The sequence below is a fragment of the Capra hircus genome, chromosome 26, assembly GCF_001704415.2.
Source record: "Capra hircus breed San Clemente chromosome 26, ASM170441v1, whole genome shotgun sequence".
NCBI lineage: Eukaryota > Metazoa > Chordata > Mammalia > Artiodactyla > Bovidae > Capra > Capra hircus.
Genome location: NC_030833.1, coordinates 42498107 through 42521315, shown reverse-complemented (window position 1 = coordinate 42521315; position 23209 = coordinate 42498107). Strand labels below are relative to the sequence as shown.

Genomic DNA, 23209 nt, shown 5'->3' with positions numbered 1-23209 from the left:
TCCTCAGTGCTTTCAGAGAACTCCCGTTAGTATCACGTATTCCTTTTCTTCTCCCCTTTTATTAATCGCTTACAATCTTCTTTCAAAATTAACAACCCACATATATTCATATTTTCCTTACGAATGTGTGTGGAAAAGAATATCAAGATCTATGCCCAAAGATGCTCTCTCCAGCATTAATTGTGATCTTCAAAAAAAAGTAATACCTGCTCACTAGAATTCAATTACAGCACTTGCCATAAACAAGGCAGTTCAGTGAGTGCTCATAAAAGGACAGTACTTTAAGGTATGGGCTTCCCTGGTGGCTCAGAAGGTGAAGAATCTGCCTGCAACACAGGAGACCAGCGTATGATCCCTGGGTGGGGAAGATCCCCTGGAGGAAGGCATGGCTACCGACTCCAGTATTCTTGCCTGGAGATCCCCCGTGGACAGAGGAGCCTGGCAGGCTAAGTGACTAACACTTTCACTTTTATAAATAAATACATTATGTATATGCTAGCTTTGGTATCCAAATAATTTACCAGTGGGGAGAATAAAGGGAATAAGGGTAGGCAGATATAGTGCACAAAATAATGGCCCCATGTCCACATCCTGTGGACAGAACCTGTGACTATGTTCCTTAACTCTGCAGATGTGATAAATTAAGGATTTTGACATGGGAAGAGTATCCTGGATTATCCAGGCTGCCCCAATCTAATCACATGGGTCCTTAAAATCAAAACCCTTTCCTGGATTTGACTACAAAGAACTGAACTGAAATGTCAGCGAGAAGATGGAGGAAGAGGCTACAGGCCAAGGAATAGTGGCAGCCTCTCAGAAGTCTCAGACACGCTGATTCTAACCTGGAAAAGGCCAAGAGTCTCAAGGCATGCTGATTTTAACCCAGTGAGAGCCATATTGGGCTTCTGGCTTAAAGAAGCATTAAGATAATAAATTTGTGTTGTTTCATAACAGTAACAATGTGGTAAAAATTAATTATACCAGCAATAGAAACTAACAGAGGAATAAAAGGGGTAATTTACTTATAATTTTATATCCTTCTAGTATTTCAGTATTTCTAGTATAATTTTATATATTCTTTCTGGTATTTATATCTATCTATATTCTAGTCTGAATTTTTATATTATGACTTTAACTCTTATTTAACTGGGAAGGAAGAGAAGAAATTCTTTACCCTGCTTCCATGTTATGAGTCCCTGATCACAAAAGCTTTCATTTGGCACTTGGCTCATTCTGCCTGAAGAACGGAGCGCTCTCTTTCAGGACCAAACAAAATTCTGCTTACAAGGCCCACCTGAAGTGACGCGTCCCAGGTCAGGGCTTCCTCCTTGGGGGGGGGTCTCTCCTGCAGCTGCACTTAAGGGGGCTGCACACAGCTCAGGTGGCCACGCAGGATGCTGAACTCCTTGAAAACAAGGCTTGCGGCTTATTTGGCTGTGCAAACCCAACCCTCATAATAGGCATTACAAGTGGTTAATGATTAAGTGTTTGCTCCGCTGAAATACTGGATTGCATTAAATCCAAACCAACCTAGTAAGGCCCGGTTTTAAATTAACAAGGAGTCTTCTACTGGGAAAAGACTGCTGCGATCTCACATGCATTATCCAGCTATCTGTTCCATAAAGGGAGAAGTTATATCCTTCAACCCCACAAATCAAGCAAAGAGTTCAGAGTTAAATCTTCCTTCAAAATCAAATTTTGACTTCTATTTACAGAAGATGGTGGTTATTAAGAGATACTGCCTCAGAGCTCCACTGAATTTTCGGTCTGAATCTTCTAATTCCTGCTATCAACATTTGTGAGTTATATTTAAATTATACTGGCTATAGTGACAAAATAAGCCTGCCTTCCTTCTCATCCAAATCGAAACTTGGGTTTTTCCCAATACAATATTGAATCATCCATTCTAGGAGGGGGAAAAAATCACAGCCCAGTTGTTATAGCTGAGATTTAAAACAATCTAAAAATGCATGAAAGTCTACTCCATTAATGACTGTTCTAAGGGCAAAGAAGCCAGGAAAGGAGACAGAGCAACAATTGATTACATGTTCACACACTAAAGACTGCATCTGCCAAAGCAAGAGTCAGAAGCTTTTGTTTTAATCTCCCAAAAGCATTCTGTCTAAAAATATGAGAACATCCATCTCTACAGTCATAGTTATTTCCATTGCTCAATTACAGGCCAAAGTACTAAAGAGGCTACACTTTGGTGTTTGAACAAGACATCATTGTAATCAATGACTTCACAAATCTTTATCCAATCGTGGGCAAGTGACAGACACTGAACTCTTCATGAGTATTTAAGCTAAAGAACATCATTAATTATTCACTTTTGTTGGTGGTGGTGTTTTCATCTTAAAGTCAGATTTATTGGGATATAATTTTTATGCAGTTATCCATCCTTTTTAGGTAACAGTTCCATAAGTTTCAACCAAAACATACAGTCATGTCATCATCACACAGTTAAGATACAGGCAAAAGTTCCCTATACCCTTTGTAAGTCAAGCTTCTCCCCAGTCCCCAGCCCCAGGAAACCACTGGTCTTTTTTGTAACCCTATACTTTTGCACTTTCCAGAATGTCATATAAATGGAATCACGCACAAAATGTATCTTTTTGAGTGTGGCTTCTTTCACAGAACATAATGCATTTGAGATTCATCCAGTTAGTTGTGTTTGTTCTTTGTTAGTACTGAGTAATATTCCATTGATGCCCAGTTTGCTTATCCACTCTCTTGTTGAAGGAAATGAGAGTCTTTTCAAGTTATGGGCAATTAGAAATAAAGCTGTTAGGAGCTCCCTGGTGGTCCAGCGGTTACAACTCTGATCTTTCACTGCTGGGGGCCTGGGTTCAACCCCTGGTCAGGGAATAAAGTTCCTACAAGCAGCCAAACTAAATAAATGAAATAAGTAACACTGTTGCAACTATTAGCCTACAGGTTTTTGTGTGAACAGAGGTTGTCTCTGGGTAAGTATCCAGGAGCAAAACTGCTGTCTTGCATGGTAAGTATATATTTAACTTTGTAAAAACAAAACAAAACATAACAAACAAAAAAAAAACAGGTTTTCCAAGTGGCTGTACCATTTTACAGTGCAAGAGAGTTCAAGCTGTTCTGTACCTTTGCCAGGACTTGGTAATATCTATTTTCATTTGCCTTTAAATAACTTTTTTTGGGCCATGATACACAGCTTGTGGTTAGTTCCCCAACCAGGAATTGAACTCTCACCTTCAGCAGTGAAAGCACAGAGTCTTAACCACTGGACCACCAGGGAATTCCCAAAATACTTTGAGACTCGTACAGAAGTTACAAAAATAGTGGAGAGCTCCCATGTATGCACCTCTTATCTTACATAACCATAATAAAAGTATTAAAAGCAAGAACTTGACATTGTTACAATACTGTTAACCAAAATACAGACCCTGCTAAGATTTCCTTTGTTTTGACATGTTCAATTCCTACCCCTTTCTTTTGTGTGCAGTTCTATAGTATTTCATCACATGTATAGATTTATATAAGCTCTACTATAATCAGAATATATATCTGTTCCATTAAGCACATTCTATTTTGAAAAGACATTATTGGTTCTGTAAACATCATCTGTTGGAAGGGACTTCAGTAAATGAGGACTTTCTTCTGCCCTTTTTTCTTAACCAAATTAGAACTCTGTTATCCAAAATTTAAAAGAAAAAAGAAACAAGACTCACAGATATAGAGAACAAACTAGTGGTCACCAGTGGGAAAAGCGAAGAGGGGGAAGGCGCAAGATACGTAGGGGATTAAGAGGTACAAAGTCTAAGGTATAACACAAGCTACAAGGATACACTGCACAACAAAGGGAATATAGCCACTGATTTTATAACTATAAATGGAGTATAACCTTTACAAATTGTGAATCACTATGTTGTACACCTGTGTATATCAACCACACTTCAATTTGAAAAAATGAAAAAAAAAAAAAGTCAATTATCTATTCTCAGGCTTCACTGTGCAAACCCCACCACTGACTTTTCTGTTCACTTTCCAGGCTGGGTGTCTGCTCTGTTCATTCTTTCCAAGCCCAGTGGAGGCAATATGGACATAAGGTTGAGAAGGAAACCAACAGATCTCATGTCTAAAAGAACTTAAGAGTGGAGAGATACTTACATACACACAGTTACAAACTGGGCAAGTATTATCCATGAATGAGAAGTAAAATATGATCTGGATTGGACTGGGAGGTCTTTGCACTCTACGCTCATCCTGAAACTCAGTATTTATGAGGCCTTCCCACAGAAACACAGCATCTAAGTATCAGGGCCATTAAACAGTGAGTATATAACCAACAAATTCTTAAAGCGGAAGAATATAAGGAAGTCCTCCAGCACTGGGAAACTGTACCAAGGTCCATTCACCTTCTTAGGTCAAAGCCTACACATGTTGTTACTTTAGGGATAGCTGCAGCCTCCCAAATTGCTTTCCCACCCTCTGCCGCAGTGAGCCAAATCCACCACAAGAGATCCTTTCATTACAGAGGTGTCCCCCTGCTCTAGGCTAGTCACGGTGGAACCCCATTGGGAAGGGGGTGAGTCCGCTTCTGGCTGATGGCTGCTATGACCCTCTTCTCCTGTCTCGGGGGCCATACTTACACACCTTTCGGGACCAAGTTGCTCCCTCTCCCCTTGTGTCTTCACTATAGCTGGCCCATGTTTTTACTAGAAGTCATCTCTCACCATTTGCTCCCACATTTCTGCCCCCTTCTCCACCAACAGCACAAAGGGTCTGAGTCATCTCTGTATCTCCTGGCATCTGCACACAGCTGCTGTGTACACAGGAGGTGGTCCATACATGCTTTCTGAATATTCAAGGCGCGTCTATCAGATCAAAATGTGTGAAGTGTGGCTTTGAGGGAACGAATGAGTCTGAATGTGGAAGACACCACTGGAGGCATCGGACAGTTGACCCATTTCAAGAGTCGTACAACAGGGTAGCTACGTGTAACAGAAGCGTGCTTGGACAGCTGACAGAGGGCAGGGCGGGACGAGGGAGCGTGTGAGGGAGGGAGACATAAGACACACCTGCGCCCGATGAAGCTCAGGCCCAGCCCAGCCGGGACACCTGCAGGAAAATGTCAGCCCGACTGTGGTGGAGAGGAGGAAGGCAGAGGGCAGGCTCCGTCCCCACGGCTTCATTTCTTTCTTTTTTAACAAACATTTTATTTGTTTGGCTGCATCGGGTCTTATCTGCGGCACAAGGGACCTTTGCTGCAACACACGGGCTCTCTAGTTGTGGTGTGGGGGCCTAATTGTCCCATGGCACGTGGGATCTTAGCTCCTCGACCAGGGATCGGACCCGTGTCTCCTGCATCAGAAGGCAGACTCTTAACCACTGGACCACCAGAGAAGTCCCTCCAGGACTTCGTTTCTGAGGGCATTTGCCGTGGGCTGGGCTAGGGGAGGCCGGGAGTTCAGAAAGGAGCAAGTGCGTGCAACAGCTGCTGTGGGAGTCAGCCCGGAAATCAGTCAGGACTGAGAGTGAAAGGGAAAAATCCCCAAGCAGCTCGTTTGCAGTACGTGCTTTTCCGCCTCTTTCTGATCTTTTCCTTAAAGTCACAGGTGGCCTCCAGAACACCCTGGGGCCCTCTGTGAAAGAGGCAACAGAGTGTGTGTGAAGGCCTGGGAGGGCTGGCTACAAGCCTGAAATGCCTCCTGGGCCCAGGCCTGCTAAAGAGCTGATGAAAAAAATACAATAAGGCACAGCTCTTGGCTAGCGGAGCCTCTTGCTCAGAGAAATAGTTTACATTTAGTGATTAGCCAACGCAGGAACTGCCAAATCAAAACACTCATTGTTTCGCAATCTTAAAACAGTTGTTTTGTTCTTATTTTAAAGCATCAGAAAAATATTCCAGCCCATGTTTTCAAAATTGCTAGCTGCTGCAATGAATGACCACATGGCTTTGAACTAAGCCTTTCACTGAATCAGCACCCTAACCTCTGCCACCACGTGGATGTGACTGTAAACCCCCTAAAGAGGGCAGTGCGCTACGGGCAACCTCACTTTTGCCTCCTGAAACACCTAGCAAGTCTTTAGGGATGACCTGCTTGGAGAACCACCAGTGATGATCTGAAATGTATTCAGAAACTGACATAGGGACAACCCTTCCTATCGGTTTCACTTACACTTTTTCTGTTATGCTCATATATGTGTAATAAGTGCTACCATTATGATGCTAGTTGCTAAAAACTTCTTTGAGTACCCAAGATCCAGGGTGCTTAGTACCAGGAGTTTGTGGTACCTCAAGTTGGAGTCACAAAAAAATTGCTTCCACCCTCTCTGTTTTAACTAAGGTTTCAATCCAATTCCTGCTAACACAGTACAACATAGGGTAGAGCAGAAACTGACAATCACAAGGTAGTTTTCAGAGGCTACTGGGGAAAAGAGCCAAGTGAGTAAAACCGCCCTGACCAGCTCCAGTTCACAACTGTCACCAGACACTGCAGTGACCCTCTGGCCCCAGAGAACTGTCAACTGAAAAAAATGCACAGCCTAAAAGTGCAGAGTTATGTTTGTTCGCAGACCTTACTAAGGACTATAGCCAGGGACTGCTGTCTTGCAGATAGCTTTGAAAAACTCTTTCCAAGAGATAAGGGAGGAGCCAGGAGATACAGGAATTTTTCCTACAGGGAAAAAAAAAATAGTTAAACATCAAAAGATTGCTCTTAATCAAAAAATCCAGATATCTCAGGCTAATTTATGTATGCGGAAGATGCAAAAGTCTGGGTTCCTTTGATAAGCATCTTAGCTATCCAGTTTGGGGCCAGTTTTGGGTTTTTCTCCATCCTGAATTCCCCTCACGGTGCACCATCCAGGTGGCTGAAGTGGCTGATGGCCTGATGGTTAGCAGCCTGTTTTTCTCCATCCTCAGCTCCCCTCACGGTGCAAGGTCTGGGTGGCTGCTCCAGTGGTTGATGACTTTATGGCTACAACAGTCCTTACTAAATCCCTTACTAAAACAACAGGCAGCATTTTTTTGGGGTTTTTTTTTTTTTTTTTTGGTCCACAGTACCCACCAGTCAGTACACATTTTCCCCAAGGAAACATCAGGTACACATTTTCCCCAAGTGCCTGAGCCTCTAAATTCTGCTGCTTCTCCTCCCCCACCCCCATCCCAAATCAAAACTTGTTTCCAATCAGTTCAGTCAGGAAATAGACAGTCAACCCTGTGAAACATACAAAGGATTCTCCCACTCCAGAGGTTGAACTAACCATATTCGGGATGTTAAAATATCTTCCAAGTCCTTATTCACCCAAAAGCTATTATAATAATCAATTTAAAGATGAGGATAGTACTAAAAATACATTAAACATATATCATCAATTAATGAGATCAGTATTAAGCTTTATATTAAGCTCAAAATCATGCCACTTAACTCCAAACTGTTTTTACTGTATTTACATACCTTTTTTTTTTTTTAACTGTAGGCTATTTTGCACAAATATTCCTAACTGCTCTTTCACATCAGAAACTGGAACTGGGTTACTCTTCAGCAAAAGAATACTGACAGGGAGAAGCAGGAACTATCTACAAAATGACCAAGAGGGAATGTTACTCCCCTTGTAGTTTCAAACCCTTTATGGACAACTATGAATCAAAGCTAGGCTGAAGTTCAATTTCAACTATAATCCTACCCAAGGAAAGGAAGTGCATTGTTAAATTCAAAAGACCCAAACAAGGCATCAAATGCTGTCTGTGAGCACCAAACAAAAGATGTTTCATATAATCAATCTACAAATGCTAAAAATGCAACTCTATGCAGTTACGACTCCACCTACATACCATTGTGTTCCATCCTAGGTATTTCTAAAGGATGTGGTCTAAGCAGAATGCCCATTTTTCCTCGCTAATATGAGGACAAGGAGAAAGGAAACCAACATTTTGGCAACTGTCTACCTACCATGGGTATCAAACTTTGATATATAATAATCAGTGCCCTTTAATGTCCCTTTCTAAACCCTCACTTTTAAAAGCTGGCACCTAGAATAAGAACTGAAATTCTCAGACTCTTGGCAGCTAGGTGTAGCTGTGTGGCTATATTCTAGCCCAGATGTTCTCAAAGTAGGGTACTTCCTAAGACGCCTATGTTATAGGTAATGCATGAGGCCAAAATTATTTTTATAATAATATTAAGATGGTATTTGCTTTTTCAATGCTCCTTCTCTGTGACTATATTCAGGGGAGTTTTTCAGAGGTTACATGACATGTGATACCACAACAAATTGAATGCAGAGGCTGATTTGAGAATCCAGGTACTTTCTATTAAGCCAGACATTAAAAGAGATTTATAAAAATGTATAGCAATGGTAGTTGTCTCACTAACAATTGAAAACTAGCTATTCCACCCCAAAAAAGTAATTGATGCTAACCTATAAGAGTTTGTTATGTCTAAATAAATTTTTTAAATTTGTCACTTTTAATTTTTAACAGAAAATATTTGCATTAGATTCCTATTGCTGCTATAACAAATGACTATAAATGGGTAGCTTAAAATGACATAAATTATAGTTCTGGATGTCAGAAGTCTACAAACAGGCCTTCCAGGGCTAAAATGGAGGTGTTGGCAGGGCTGAGCTCCTCCTGAACCCAGAGGAGAATGTGTCCCTTGCCTCTTCCAGTTTCTGGAGGCCACCTGCACACTGCCTTCTGCCATAAGGACTTTTGACTACACCGAGCTCTCCTGATTAATCCAGGATAATCTCTGCACTGCGAGATCCTTAATGTAATCACATTGGCGGTCTCTTTTGCCAGGTAAAGTAATACATGCATCAGTTCTGGGGATTAGGAAGTAGACATCTTTGGGGCGCTATTTCTCTGCCTGCCACAAATGCTAGCTATAACTCATACAAGCAAAGCCTTTGGGGCCCTCGATCATTTTTAAAGAGTATAAAGGGGCCTTAAATATGAATAACCTCAGATATGCAGATGACACCACCCTTATGGCAGAAAGTGAAGAAGAACTAAAGAGCCTCTTAATGAAAGTTAAAGAGGAGAGTGAAAAAGTTGGCTTAAAAGTCAACATTCAGAAAACTAAGATCATGGCATCCAGTCCTATCATTTCATGGCAGATAGATGGGGAAACAGTGGCTGACTTTATTTTTCTGGGCTCCAAAATCACCGCAGATGGTGATTGTAGCAATGAAATTAAAAGACACTTACTCCTTGGAAGGAAAGTTAGGACCAACTTAGACAGCATATTGAAAAGCAGAGACGTTACTTTGCCAACAAAGGTCCGTCTAGTCAAGGCTATGGTTTTTCTAGTAGTCATGTACGGATATGAGAGTTGGACTATAAAGAAAGCTGAGCACCGAAGAACTGACGCTTTTGAACTGTGGTGTTAGAGAAGACTCTTGAGAATCCCTTGGACTGCAAGGAGATCCAATCAGTCCATCCTAAAGGAGATCAGTCCTGGGTGTTCATTGGAAGGACTGATGTTGAAGCTGAAACTCCAATACTTTGGCCACCTAATGTGAAGAGCTGACTCATTGGGACAGATCCTGATGATGGGAAAGACTGAGGGCAGGAGGAGAAGGGGACGACAGAGAATGAGATGGTTGGATGGCATCATCGACTCAATGGACATGGGTTTGGGTAGACTCCAGGAGTTGGTGACGGACAGGGAGGCCTGGCGTGCTGCAGTTCATGGGGTCGCAAAGAATCAGACACGACTGAGCGACTGAACTGTACTGAACTGTAAACCAAAACATTTGAGAACAATTGCTCCAGCACATGAATAGATGAGGTGGGAAAATGAAAACAGAAAAGCTAAGTGATTAACCAAAGTCATACAGACTTCAAGTAGACATTCAACTTGAAGCCAGGTCATCGGGCTACTGAGGAACCTAACGTGGCTCCCTCTAAATCATGCTTCCCACCCTGAACACCTGGCCTGAGACAAAGGCAAACAGAAATTATTTTGTGGGTATGTTTCAAGGCATCAGACAAAGGGCACAATAACAAGTATTCAGATGCGAATCTGGTGAGGAGCAAGGAGGGCAGGTTGGAGAAGAAAGTGTTTAAAACAATTCTACTTTTCAGAACCTTCTTTAGAAATATACAAATTTATGATGTCATGTGAGAAAGGAGGAAAATGTTACAAATGGCCAAGTATTCCAGGATTGAGTCAGAGAGCAGTGAGGAACTGTTCTTGGTCTGGAAAGCACGATCAGGACCAAAGTCTGGGAGATGTACAGTGAGTGTGAAGCAAAGCACAGCTCTGGGTCATACAACAGGGCCTGGTGAGCAAACTCAGGTTTATGGTCACTCATCCTGACAATGCCTGTCAAGCCCTAGTTTTGATGCCCTCACTAAAATGACACCTGAAAGACCACGTTCTGGAGCTCTCTCTCTGCACCATTTTGATACAACTGGAGTCACAATTTTGCAGAAGGAAAGAAACTGCGTTCAGGTGAACTGTATTAAAATCATGCTAATGACTCAAATCACAGTCTTCCAGGGGATGCATTTATAGTTAAAAGAGGAGAACTGGGTGGCTCAAAGGGCCAGCTGCTGATCTATCAAATGAACTGGCCAGTCCAGGCCAACAGAACTGGGGGAAGTGGTAATCAGACCCTTTTCAGATCCAAGCAGTTTGTGCTTGTGAATGATGGCTCCCCAGCCCAAAGCCTGGGCAGGACCTCCTCGGGGACCCACTGGCCATTCCTGGTAAACTTCTCCACTTCTTCTTCATCTCTTTCCTAGCTCCCCAAGCAAAGTTCCTGGAGTGTTCGGCCAACCAAACCAAAATGGCAGTAGTACGTGAACCGACAGCCAACAATAACCAAGCAAATAAGAACACATACTAAGTAACCACTCACTAGAATTTGCTATCCAAGGGAGGAAAAGACATCTATAAATAAAAGATATTTATATTTTCCAAGTGAAGGTATGGGTCCAATAAGAGGTAGCCCCTCGGAGAATCTCTCATCACAGAGCTCAGCATTCCCTGGGTGAGATGTTTTCTGTGCCTACCTTCTCTATGATAACATTAGCATTAAAAATCCAATTTATAACCTGCAAAGCACAAAGACTCTGCAGAGTAGAAACCTGTCTAACATGTCACTGTCAACACAAAATCCTAATGCACACACTCCCGTCAAATCTGTGTGGTCTCTGAAAAGGTATGATTGCCTACGGATGATGTTTCTGTTGCAGAATCAATTAAAAAACTATTAAATCAGCACTCTCAGTTGACATCTATTTGAAATAATAATTTTCCCCCATGTGCCGAAGCACAAGGCAACTTAACATTTTAGAGACCAAAATCTTCAAACTACTTTCTATGTCCATTAAGAGGATGTAGAATATAAGTCTACAGAAGTCTACAGAGATGATGCCTCTAATTCACAGCAGTAAATATCTATTTCCTGTACTCCACATGTGGAAGAAGGGCATCTTCAGTCAGAGATCCACATACCTAGGATTCTGGGTAAAAAGAAAAGGGATATTTTAGCAGAAAATAGACTCTGTTCTTGGGAGTTATTCTAAAAGTAGCGATTCTACCTTCCAAGGGAGTAAATATTCAATAGAGGAACTAGATAAAGAACCCAAGTAAACATGTAAAGATATAATATGTGAGAACACAAATCAACAAAAACTTCAATCAAAAAGAATGAAGATGAGCAATGAAACCACAACACAATTGAAAGTGAGGCTGCTAGACTATTTTCAAAAAACAAAACCAAAAAAAAAAGAAATAAGACTTCAAGACTGAAAAATCTCTCTACATTAAAGTCATAAACTCTGCTCTCCAAAGGACTCTAAAAAAAAACAACTGCTCAATCTCGCCATTCATTAGAAAGCGTAAATTGAGACCACAATGATATACTATTTTATACTCATTAGAATGGCAACAAAATACCAAATGTTGGAAGGAAATGGAGCAACAGATAGATAAACTATGATGGATTTTTGGAGTAGAATTTTATTTAACAATAAAAATTCATTTACTACTATTGCATGCAACAAGTGAATCTTAAAAGTACAACTGAGTGAAAAAAATGAAGCTGCAGAATATCACATGCAATATACTATTCTCATCAAGATTAAAAACTAGGCAATTTTTGTTTGGATATATATACGGACATAGTAACATTATGCGCCAGAATGGAAGTCAACTACCACTACAAAGAACACTGTTTAGTTCAACTGACTTTTACTTTTGGTAGACAGGCTTTCTCTGAAAAGAAGTGAAGAAGTTTCCACATTTAGTTCTAGGGCAAATTCTTAATCTCACATCTGAGAAGCGCTGGCCTAGACTCTTCAACTCCAGAGAAGGAGCAGACCTGGTAAATGTAATCTTCCTGGATAAGGAGCTGCAACCCAAGGCAATTCTGATTAGAAGAGATGAGTGCCCCAGGCCTCCCTGAAGCTTTCTGATCTGGCAAGGCCCTTTTCTGTCACGTGCAGTGACTCAGAGAGACAGTGTTTCCGGTGCCCTTTGTTTTACATGTTTCTCCAACCCTGACCCATGTTGCCTTTCGCCTCCAATGAGTAAAGTGGCCTCTTCAAACCTTTCTCCTTCCTCCCGCAAACCACCCTGGTCTTTCCTTGGCTGATTTTGATCTGGGGCTGAAGACCGGAAAGATCCCTCCATCCATCAGAGCCTCACAGACCATTGCAGAACTAAGCAGGAGAGATTCTGAGGAACTTCAGATCCATGAGATGTTTGAAAACACTCAGTTTGACTTACGTGTCCTTTTATACGCTCGCTCCCATCTCCTACTTCACTGTCCTTGAAATTCAGAAATTACACCACTCCTTCTGTCACTGCAGCTTTGCCTAGAATAAAAAAGGCAGGGAATTAGAAACGAGGCAATCAGAAGGAACAAAAAGGTCCAAGGGGAGGAAAAAAAAAACCTCTCTTGTATAGTCATTCTTGACATTTAAAAGGAAGAAAGGCCATCTGAATTAAGGAAAGTCTTTACCTTGGTCCAAGGCAATTTTCATATTTACCTAAACTATTAATACTAATTTTATGTTTGTAGAAGAAACCATTATTATTTACAAAAAGGTTTCACATGCATTTTCTCATTGAAGTTGTAAGATATTGAGGCTAGGCAAATATTATTGTAAAATGCAGTGGCCGAATATCCCAAGGTTAAGGAACTTTCCAGTGACCCTTCAGCCGGCAAGCATCAGAGTCAGAATTGGAATGCTCTATGACTCCTTAAAGATGGGCACAATAAAGAACAGAAATGATATGGCCTGGTGGCTCAGAGGTTAAAGCTTCTGCCTCCAATGCGGGAGACCCGGGTTCAATCCCTGTGTTGGGAAGATCCCCTGGAGAAGGGAAAGGCTACCCACTCTAGTTGGCCTGAAGAATTTCATGGACTGTATAGTCCATAGGGTCACAAAGAGTCAGACACTACTGAGCAACTTTCACTTTCCTTTTCTTATATTAACAAAACCTTTCCATTTTGACTTGTCTGACATGTCCTCATGATTCAATTCACCTTATGCATTATCAGCCAGAAAACGACAGAGGTGATGTTTTCTTCTCCTGGTGTCAGAGCTGAAAGTATGTGAAGTCTATGTGCCCCTCCCTGGCAATATAAATTTCGATCACCGAGCCAAAGTGCTGTCCAGTTTCTCCCCAGAAAAAATTTTTTTTTCCCTTATAATAAGTAACCTGTGGAGAGATGTTTTCAGACCATGCAAACCTCTTGCCTTCATCAAATTTCCCCTTAGAGTTAGCATTCATTGGTGACCCTTGCCTGGCCTGGACTTCACCACCTTGGCTACAACACGCTCAGGCAGCTGATGGCAGCTAAGTCACTGGCAGATCCTCTCAGTTCTGTCAGGTTTGGCTTTATTCTTGGTTAAGATGGGTCTATGAGTTATGTCCTCAGTCCTAGTGCATGACCCTTAACCCCTAGGCGTGCTCTTTCTGGTGTCTCAAGGGAACGGTTAAGGTGCTCAATGAGGTCTCTCCACCCTGGCTAACCCAGAACTCTCCATTTCTCTCCACACTGCGTGACCCCTGCCTGGGCCATTCTCTCTCCCACTCAGAGAAGCTGCTCTCTGCTAGGTCTCAACCTGTATGGATACACATCTCAACTTCTGCGTTCCCCTCTCATAGCTCCCTCCTCCCCAGCAGCCTGCCATACAAACTTCAGCCTCTTCAACAGCCCTGAATTCTGGAGACCACCAGGCTATAATACGCTTCCGCTCCTGGTACTCAGACCAAGAAACGCACACAACAGGGAATGTGCTCCAGCAGTAAACTAGGGCAAATGTGGGTCTCACTTCATGGGACTCTTCTCTCATGGATCAAAGTCCTGGCTGCCTGTGTTGCTGGGACTGCCTCGTGTGTCATCCAGGTCTCTAGTTTACCAGAGAAGGGCAGGTCCAGCACCGGTTGCCTCTCAATTTCTCTAGATTTCTTCAGTGCTAAGTGATGTTTGAGAGGCACGAGGCTGCTCCATTGGGAAGAGTTAAGAATCAAACGCTTGGAGCATATAACAAATGCTCTTTATTTAAACACTTCAAAGAAACTCTCTAATAATCTGTTTCTTAGAAATGTATGTGTTTACTTCTATTGCAGCACTGTGGCAAGAAAAACACTCTCTAGCAGTCAGGCAATTCTTAAAAAATGCAATAAAATGACAGGAAAATGTCTCTACTGCTTCCAGAAAGCTGATACTCACTTCAGATAGCCAGCTGGCTATCACTCTGACATATATTTCCATAACTCTTCTTCTAAGTGGCACAATAAAACACTATAATCTAGCCAAGGAATCAAAAGTTAGTTGCTGTTCATTTTTCTTCCTGTTTACGTGCATGTACTTAGGGGTGGGGAGAAGACTCCTTTTCAGATAAATCATTTCCTGGCCTCCTTCCAATTCTATTCCTAACCACTGGTGAGAAAATAATCAGGAAAAAAATAGTCCAAAGGAAAACTTGCAGCGCTAGATACAAAACTAATCAAAAGGAAATTGGCAACAAGAATAATATTTTCATCTCACATACTGTGAGCAAAGAGGAGTTTGCCATTCAGGAAAATGGAGAATAGGCCTTTCCCGGTACAAGCCAGCAGAACTGTGCTGACAGCACGCGTGCACATACACATGTGCGCGCATACACACAGACGTTTGCACACATGTATACACACACACAGCTTTCCATACAGGTGCCAGGCAGAATGTGGAATGACCTCTTTCTGCTTCTCGAGTATATGGTCTCCATACTGGATGCACACATTGTCTGTGTGTGAGCTCAGTCGTGTCCGACTCTTTATGACCCCATGGACTGCAGCCCACCAGGCTCCTCTGATCACAGAATTTTCCAGGCAAGAATACAGGAATGGGTTGCCATTTCCTTCTCCAGTGGATCTTTCCAACCAGTGTTTCAGTACTGTGTATTGCCTCACACAGGAGAGGCATCGTCACCTCGCAGACTTTGACTGTGAAGGAGGATATACTACCTCAGGTCATAATAAATATCAGCCAGGCTCAGAGTGACTAATGCTGGGCTCTTAATACTTCTGGGGAAAACTGAAAAGAACCAAAGGTAAATGAAATCCACAGGCATGAAACGTATGGAACTCAAAGAAAGAGTTTAACCTAGGGAAGAGAAAATGAAGACAACTCCACACTTAACTCATTTTAAGCACTACTGAGAGCCATGGACAGCATTTGTCCATTTCCAGCAAAGACATCATATAGAAAATAATTTTAAACTTAAGTACTAAAATTTAAGCTTCAATATGAAGACTTTCCCCAAAGCCAGAATTTTCAACAAAGGAATATGTAGTTTGCACACCCATGACATGCTTGCTATATGATAAACACCAAATATCCAGGGCTCTCACACTTGTACTCACATAGTACTGGTGTTTCTGACTCTGCCTTAGAGAAGCTGTAATAATAACAGATAATACAACTGTCTATAAGTGCCTTACTCTAGGCTAAAGGTCACACATCTCAGAGCTCAGATGACAGCTCTGTTGGTGATGTGGGCTTCACAGTTTCCCCTGATTCAAAGTCCTACCTCTTAACTACAGGGGTAAAAGTGAATGCTCCTCAAGTGGCTCAGTGGTAAAGGAGCAAGATGCCAGTGCAAGAGGCAGAGGTTCAATCCCTGGGTCAGGAAGGTCCCCTGGAGGAAGAAATGGCAACCCACTCCAGTATTCTTGTCTGAAAAATCCCATGGACAGAGGAGCCTGGCAGGCTACAGCCCATAAGGTCTCAAAGAGTCAGACACAACTAAGCGTGCACAATGCAACGCAACATGAAACTTACTATCTGTAAAATGGGATATTACCTGCTTCACAAGGCTCTTGAAAGGCTGTATAAGTTAATCATAAAATATTTACCCTGTGCCCACCCCACAGTAAGCACTTAATAACTATTTATGATTGTCAAATAATTTTAACTTTTCTGGGTCAACTTCTAATTATTCAATCTTGAATCAGAAACTAAACAGAGACCTTATCTCAATGAGGCAAATACCACTTCAGGGTGAAAAAGAACTGGTCATGCATTCAACCATTCCACCCAGCCACATCCATCCATTTCATCAATAGACCTTTATGGAATGCCCACCACATGTAGAACACTGGGGCAGACCTTGTGCAGAATATGAAGACAAAAATGACATGGCCCAAGATATGCTCAAAGAACACCATCATCTTATTATCCACTGCAAACACTGCAGAATACTCACTATGTGCCAGGAACTGTTCTAAGCACCTCAAGTACTGTGTACTATGTGTGTGTGTGTGTGTGTGTGTGTGTGTGTGTGTGTGTGTGTGTGTGTGTTATCATTTAGTGGCTACATGTGTCTGACTCTTTTGCAACCCCATGGACTATACCCCACCAGGGTCCTCTGTCCATGGGATTTTGCTGGGAGCCAGCATGGGGAATCCCGCCCATGGTAAAGGTCATGAGGAAGGGGGCCTGGCAAAGGCAAAGGCTGAGATCAGGCCTCAGGGGTCCCCCTGGGTTTTCCTGAGCATCTACCACCAAAACCAGAGTCTGCCTGCTTTATTGTACTGTGCTTTCCACTCTTCTGACATAACAGGGGGCTATCCCTGACCACCTTTCTCTGGAAAGAGTTAACTTAGAGCTCTGAGAGTTAACAGTTTCCTGCATATAAAAGGAGTGTTTCAGCTCAAACCCCTCTGATGGCTCTCTAACTTGCCTGACAGTTAGAGACTTTTACAACTTGTGATTGTTTACAGCCCCCCAACTGCAAGAGGCACGCAGCTTAAAACATCTTAAAGATATAGAGCCTTTTCTAAAGAGCTAAGAATTATATTGGTGATGGGTTTTCATTGTTGAGTCAATGACTGCTGCCAGGCCTCCATATTCTTTATCTTTTAGGCACCTGGAGGATATTAATCAATGTAATTGGGATATAGAAAAAGGAATATAGTAGTTTTGATGTTAGCAACAGTAGACTTTTGAGTTAGTGAATTTTTTCTTTGTTATAAATCACTGTACTCCTCTTTCCTTGTTATAAATTGTTGTGTCCTTGCTATGTAAGAATGTAACCTTAATTAGTGTTTCTGAGAGTGGCACCAGACTTTGGAAAGAACAACACTTTTAAGGCAAATAAGTTTTCTGGTTGATGGACCCTTATCAGAAAAGGGCCATAAAATGCTAATAGGCCTCCTGGCCAGAAGATGATGTAAATCACCTAAGACTTGTGTATACAGCTAGGTATGCAGAGAGAAAGCATGGTCTCGATAAGAGTCAGGGCTGCTGACGCTGCATAACTTTGTATTATCCATTGATCTCTATGTACAACCAAAAGTATAAAAAGCTTTCCCGGACAATAAAGGTTGGACCAGTCACTGGAAAGACTGGTTTCCCCCGAGTGGTCTTTTCTCCTTCTCTTCTTTTCTGGCTGAATTCCCATCTGGAGTGTGGAGGCTTGCCACGTCTACTTATTTGCCCTGGCTTCTAAGACCCATGTGAGAGGGAGCCCAAGGTGGGGCACCCTCCGCTATTCAAGCAGGTGCCAGTGGCCTATGTAGGTGGTGCAAGTTTCTTGTCTTGAGACTTTATTAGCTTTCCACATAAACCAAGTTATTCAGCATCTTTTCTCCACTAATTTTCCTACTACACCATTCTTTCCTAATCTCTCTTTTCTAATTAAATAGTCCTTTCTAAGACGCCGACTCCGTCCCCTCTTTGAATTCCCTGGATCCACTGGGGCTGGACCCCGGCAGGATTTCCCAGGGCAGAATACTGGAGTAGGTTGACAGTTCCTTCTCCAGGGGATCTTCCCAACCCAGAGACTGAACCTGCATCCCCTGTTTGGCAGGTGGATTCTTTATCACTGAGCCAGCCACCTGGGAAGCCCGTGTGTGTGTGTATACTCTATTAATCCTCACAACAACTCTTTAAATACTATTTATTATCTTCAATTTATGGATGAGAATCTGAGACACAGAAATAAGTAACTTGCTCTAGCTGACATGCTTATAACTGGCAGAGCTCGGATTTAATTCCAGGCTGTCCAATTTCAGAGCCTTGGACTCTTAACCACTAGCTATACTGCCTCCTCCAAGGCCACTAAGAACTAGAGAGAGGACGGACTACAGGAAGGGCCCAGCAGGAACATAAGTAAAGTGCAGTGCTCATGAGTGAGCTGCGCTAGCTCTACGCCTCACACCGAGCATGAGTCCTTTTAACTACGGAATGACACGGTCAGGCACACGATTCCAACCCAGACTGAAAGCCGGGCACAAAGCACTGACGTCTGCCACTCCGAGGGACCCGCTTCTCAGTGACTTAACACACACTAAAGGGAAAGAGGAGCACTCAGAACCCTCCAATCTGGCCTTGAACAAGTCACTTGACCTTTCTGTGCGCTTCAGCATCTTCACTGTAAGCAGTAAATGATATGACTTATATAGAGGACTTCATTCTCGTACTCAGTACTGAGGGCTGCACAAGTAAAATAATAATATTCATTAATTAAATAATTGCAGATTTGCTTCAACACTGTCCTAAGCCACATGGGAAAATCACAACAGCTAGATAGTATCAGTTTATAAATCAAGAAGAATTCAATCTATGGTACCTAAAATACACTGTGGATTCATTATTAATAAATATGAACTACTGTAACTTAAAAATACTATAAACCTGTGTTTCTAAACGCTAGGGAATAAGAAAAGTCTTCCATGTTAAGAGATAAGAGAGGCTGGTGTGTACTAAGGGCAGACTCTGTTCTTAGTCACTTCACAGATGTTACTCAGTCTTCAAAACCACTCAGAGGTTCATCAAACGATCCCAGTTTTTTATTTTTTCATTTATTTTTTTATTGAAGGGTAACTGCTTTACAGAATTTTGTTGTTTTCTGTCAAACCTCAACATGGATCAGCCATAGGTATACATATATCCCCCTCTTTGAACCTTCCTCCCATTGCCCTCCCCATCCCACCCCTCTAGGTTGATACAGAGCCCCTGTTTGAGTTTCCTGAGCCATACAGCAAATTCCCATTGGCTGTCTATTTTACATATGGTAATGTAAGTTTCCATGTTACTCTTTCCATACATCTCACCCTCTCCTCCCCTCTCCCCATGTCCATAAGTCTATTCTCTATGTCTGTCTCTCCACTGTTTCCCTGTAAATAAATTCTTCAGTACAAATCACCCCAATTTTACAGGTGAGGATTCTGAGCCTCTCGCAGGTTAATGATGGGCTCCACAATAAGCAGTGGAGACTGCTGCTAAAAATTGAAGAAGACTTACCAGTGAGGCAACCAGGTTGGCAATTTCAAAATCAGGCAGTCCCTCCACTGAGCATTTCTTTGGCACTCCCCGGAATTTTAAACATTCAGTGCAAACAAGCTCCCATCCCCAAGATGTGTTCTGTGCTTTAAGGAAGACTTCCAAGTCACTGCAAAGTCAGGATATGTCTCCCATTAAAGTGACAGACTACCACGGATCTCATCCTATCACCCAATTTAGTCATTATGGCCCTCGGGAACAAGATCAGTGAGAGGATTTACAAATTGCTAGGGCTTCCCTGGTAGCTTAGCTGGTAAAGAATCCCCCTGCAATGCAGGAGACGCGGGTTCAACTCCTGGGTTGGGAAGATTCCCTGGAGAGGGGATAGACTACCCACTCCAGTATTCTCGGACTTCCCTGGTGGCTCAGTGGGTAAAGAATCCGCCTGCAATGTGGGAGATCTTCCCTGGGTTGGGAAGATCCCCTGGAGAAGGGAAAGGCTACCCACTTCAGTACTCTGGCCTGGAGAATTCCATGGACTGTATAGTCCATGGGGTTACAAAGAGCCAGATATGACTGAGCAATTTTCACTTACACTTCACGGCTCTCCCAAAGCGACTAGATTTCCACCCCAGAACAAACTGGGTTCTAGAGCAGGGATGCTGTGAAAATGAACACTGACAGCGCCGCCCCAAGTATGTGTTTGGGGTAAGGATACAGAAGGAAAGATGAGGTGAAATGTCCTTTTCTCATTTTGTCTATGGCAGAGGATCCTTACCACAAACAGTCAAGTCAGTGACTCGCAAACTTATTTGTGGTTCTCCATGTGTCAACTCGTCCACGACAACAAAAACAAAACTGAAGGCAGCAGGGAAGTTCACTGTATGTATTCTAAGACTTGAGTCTGCTTCTAAAGCTTCCAGTATATGAACTCCATCTTTGACCACAGAGTTCACATGTTGGTCACCACTGTATCCTCGGCACAATGCATGGACGGGTAGACCACAGGACTCCAATAAATAAGGGTGATGTTCACACCCAGAAAAATATAAAACTGTAGGGGAGGGAATTCCTTGGCGGTCTAGTGGTTAGGACTCCAAACTTCCACCGCTGAGGGACCAGATTCAATTCAGAGTCAGGGAACAAAGAACCCACAAACCACTCCAAGGCCACAAAAAAAAAAAAAAAAAATGTAGGGGAGAATTGGTGAGAAGGGCTGCCCAGGAAGGATCACTCAGCCCGTTCAAGCAGGCCTCAGCGGCAAAATGCTGCTTGCAACTGAATACTTCTCAGAAAGGTGGGATTGGGACTTTCCTGGTGATCCAGTAGTTAAGACTTCACCTTCCAGTGTGCGGTGAGGGTTCAATTCCTGATTTGGGAGCAAAGACCCCATATACCTCATGCCCAAAAAGCCAAAACACAAACAACATTGTAACAGATTTAATAAAGACTTAAAAAATGGTCCACATCAAAAAAAATTTTTATTAAAAAAAAATAAAGAAATAGGGGATTTCAGGAAAGTAGATTTTATGACTTTTTTTTTTTTTGGAAGGAACACACTGGGGGCAAAAAAAAAATGCCTCCCAACTCCTCTTGACTGTTCAAAATATTTACCAATATTTTGAGATACTTACTGACCTAAAATGTGCCTTCTAACCTGCTATTTTAGAAACATGAATCATATACGTTGAAAATTTATAGCTAGAACTGTGCTTGGTCACAGTCGACACAATGAAGAACAAGGCTGGGCCAACTAGATTTTAATAGAGACACAGACTGTAAACAAATAATTACAATACCATATAATTAGAGCTTTTGGCAAAGGGAGCTGAGTGCAGAAGGGTGCAGAGGAAGGCATGACTAAGCCCGCTGAGCGTTTCAGTCCCACATATGAGGAAGGATCTTTCTTTTCCCAAAGTCCTTCGCAATTTCCGTGTCCAATTCTCATTTTTCTTTAAAGCAAAAGAGCAGCACAGTTTGTTTATATACTAAGTACTTTAAATAGTCACCATGCTCTTCAAACATCATCACATCCCCAGGAAAGACTGCACATTCACATATGCTGGTTTAATACAAAGTTTCTCAATTAATGGTCAGCCATACCATAATACTGGTTGCAAATACAATACAGGTTGCTAAAATATATACACAATTGAGTCCTTATAAAAGCTGTATCAGAATTTTCTGGCCCTATTGTTTCCTCCCAAATTACGAGCTTTCTTATTTATACCCAATTAAAACTGTATGTAATTTTCTGTCCAAAAATCTTAAAGATACAAGCCAAATGATTTCTTTATCTAAAATCATCACCTCATCATTAGCAGTTCATTTTATTGAATTATTGACATGCTACCCATCTGCAAGAAAGATTTGGGACGATATTCAATAAGATACATATGTACTTGGAAGTCACAGATATAAAGTAATGAAGTGAAAAAAGAAGTTGGTTTTCCAGTTACAAGATAATGTTGCTGGTGTTCTTGAACAGTAAAATTTCTACAGTCCTAATAGCCAGAGCAAAAGGGGAAATGCGGCAGGCCACAAAATTCTGATCAAAGGAAGATTAGAAAAGGGCCTTTCCCCTTAGGTGCTGAGAAACAGAATCTTTTTTTTAAACAATGGCTTATCTAATACATGAAGAAGCAGTGTTACATGGTTCCTTATATTTTTACTATGAGTCTCATATTAAAGTGTACTTCAAAGAAGGTGCTCAGGGAGGCATTGATAATATCAAAATAAATACCTTTTCTTTCTATCAAGTTTAAAAGTACTAAATGTCGGTGTTCATGCTAAGTCACTTCAGTCATGTCTGACTCTTTGCAACCCCGTGGACTATAGCCTGCCAGGCTCCTCTGTCCATGGAATTCTCCAGGCATGAATACTGGAGTGGGTTGCCATGCCCTCTTCCAGGGGATCTTCCCTACTCAGGGGTCAAGCCCATGTCTCTTACGTCCGCTGCACTGGGAGGCAGGTTCTTTACCACTAGCGCCACCAAAGTACCAAATAAGATGACTGAAAACACCTTGTGCAGGAAGGTGCCACAGAGAAGTTGGTCCCCGAAACAAGACCTTCTAGGAAAGACCAATACCCAAAATGCTTTCCAATGTAGCAGCACTAAAAAAAAAAGAAAGAAACATGCTATGAAGATAAAGTGAAATGAATACTTTCTCCCATACAAGAAAGCATTTGGCATCATGTACCAAGGGCCTTAAAAAAGCTCATATCATTTGATGCAGTTCCAGTTTGAACCTATCTTAAGAAAATAATTAAAAATGAGTATAAACTTTTATACATCAATGTTTATCCCTGTTTTCACTACTAAAATTCAAACATTTCTAATTGATCAACAGGAAAATGGCTTAAGAAATTGCGAAATAGCCACAAAACAGAATACTATGCAGACTTTAAAAATTATAATCATGCAGAAATGCCTAAGATATTATATTAAATGAGGAAAACAGGATACAAATATATCCTTATAAGATAACATACA

General features: G+C 41.9%; 1 protein-coding gene across 5 annotated transcripts in view; it reads right to left on the bottom strand.

Annotated features, from left to right (window-relative positions):
* SGMS1 (sphingomyelin synthase 1) overlaps window positions 1-23209 on the bottom strand; it is a 330841-nt gene that overhangs the window by 220762 nt on the left and 86870 nt on the right. For 4 of the 5 annotated variants that reach the window (XM_018041353.1, XM_018041350.1, XM_018041352.1 and 1 more), the window contains exon 3: window positions 12723-12811. The gene's annotated coding sequence lies outside the window, so the exon portion shown is untranslated. Of the gene's footprint in view, window positions 1-1294; window positions 1434-12722; window positions 12812-23209 lie in introns of those variants that run through there. The other variant, XM_018041355.1, reaches the window with a different exon arrangement.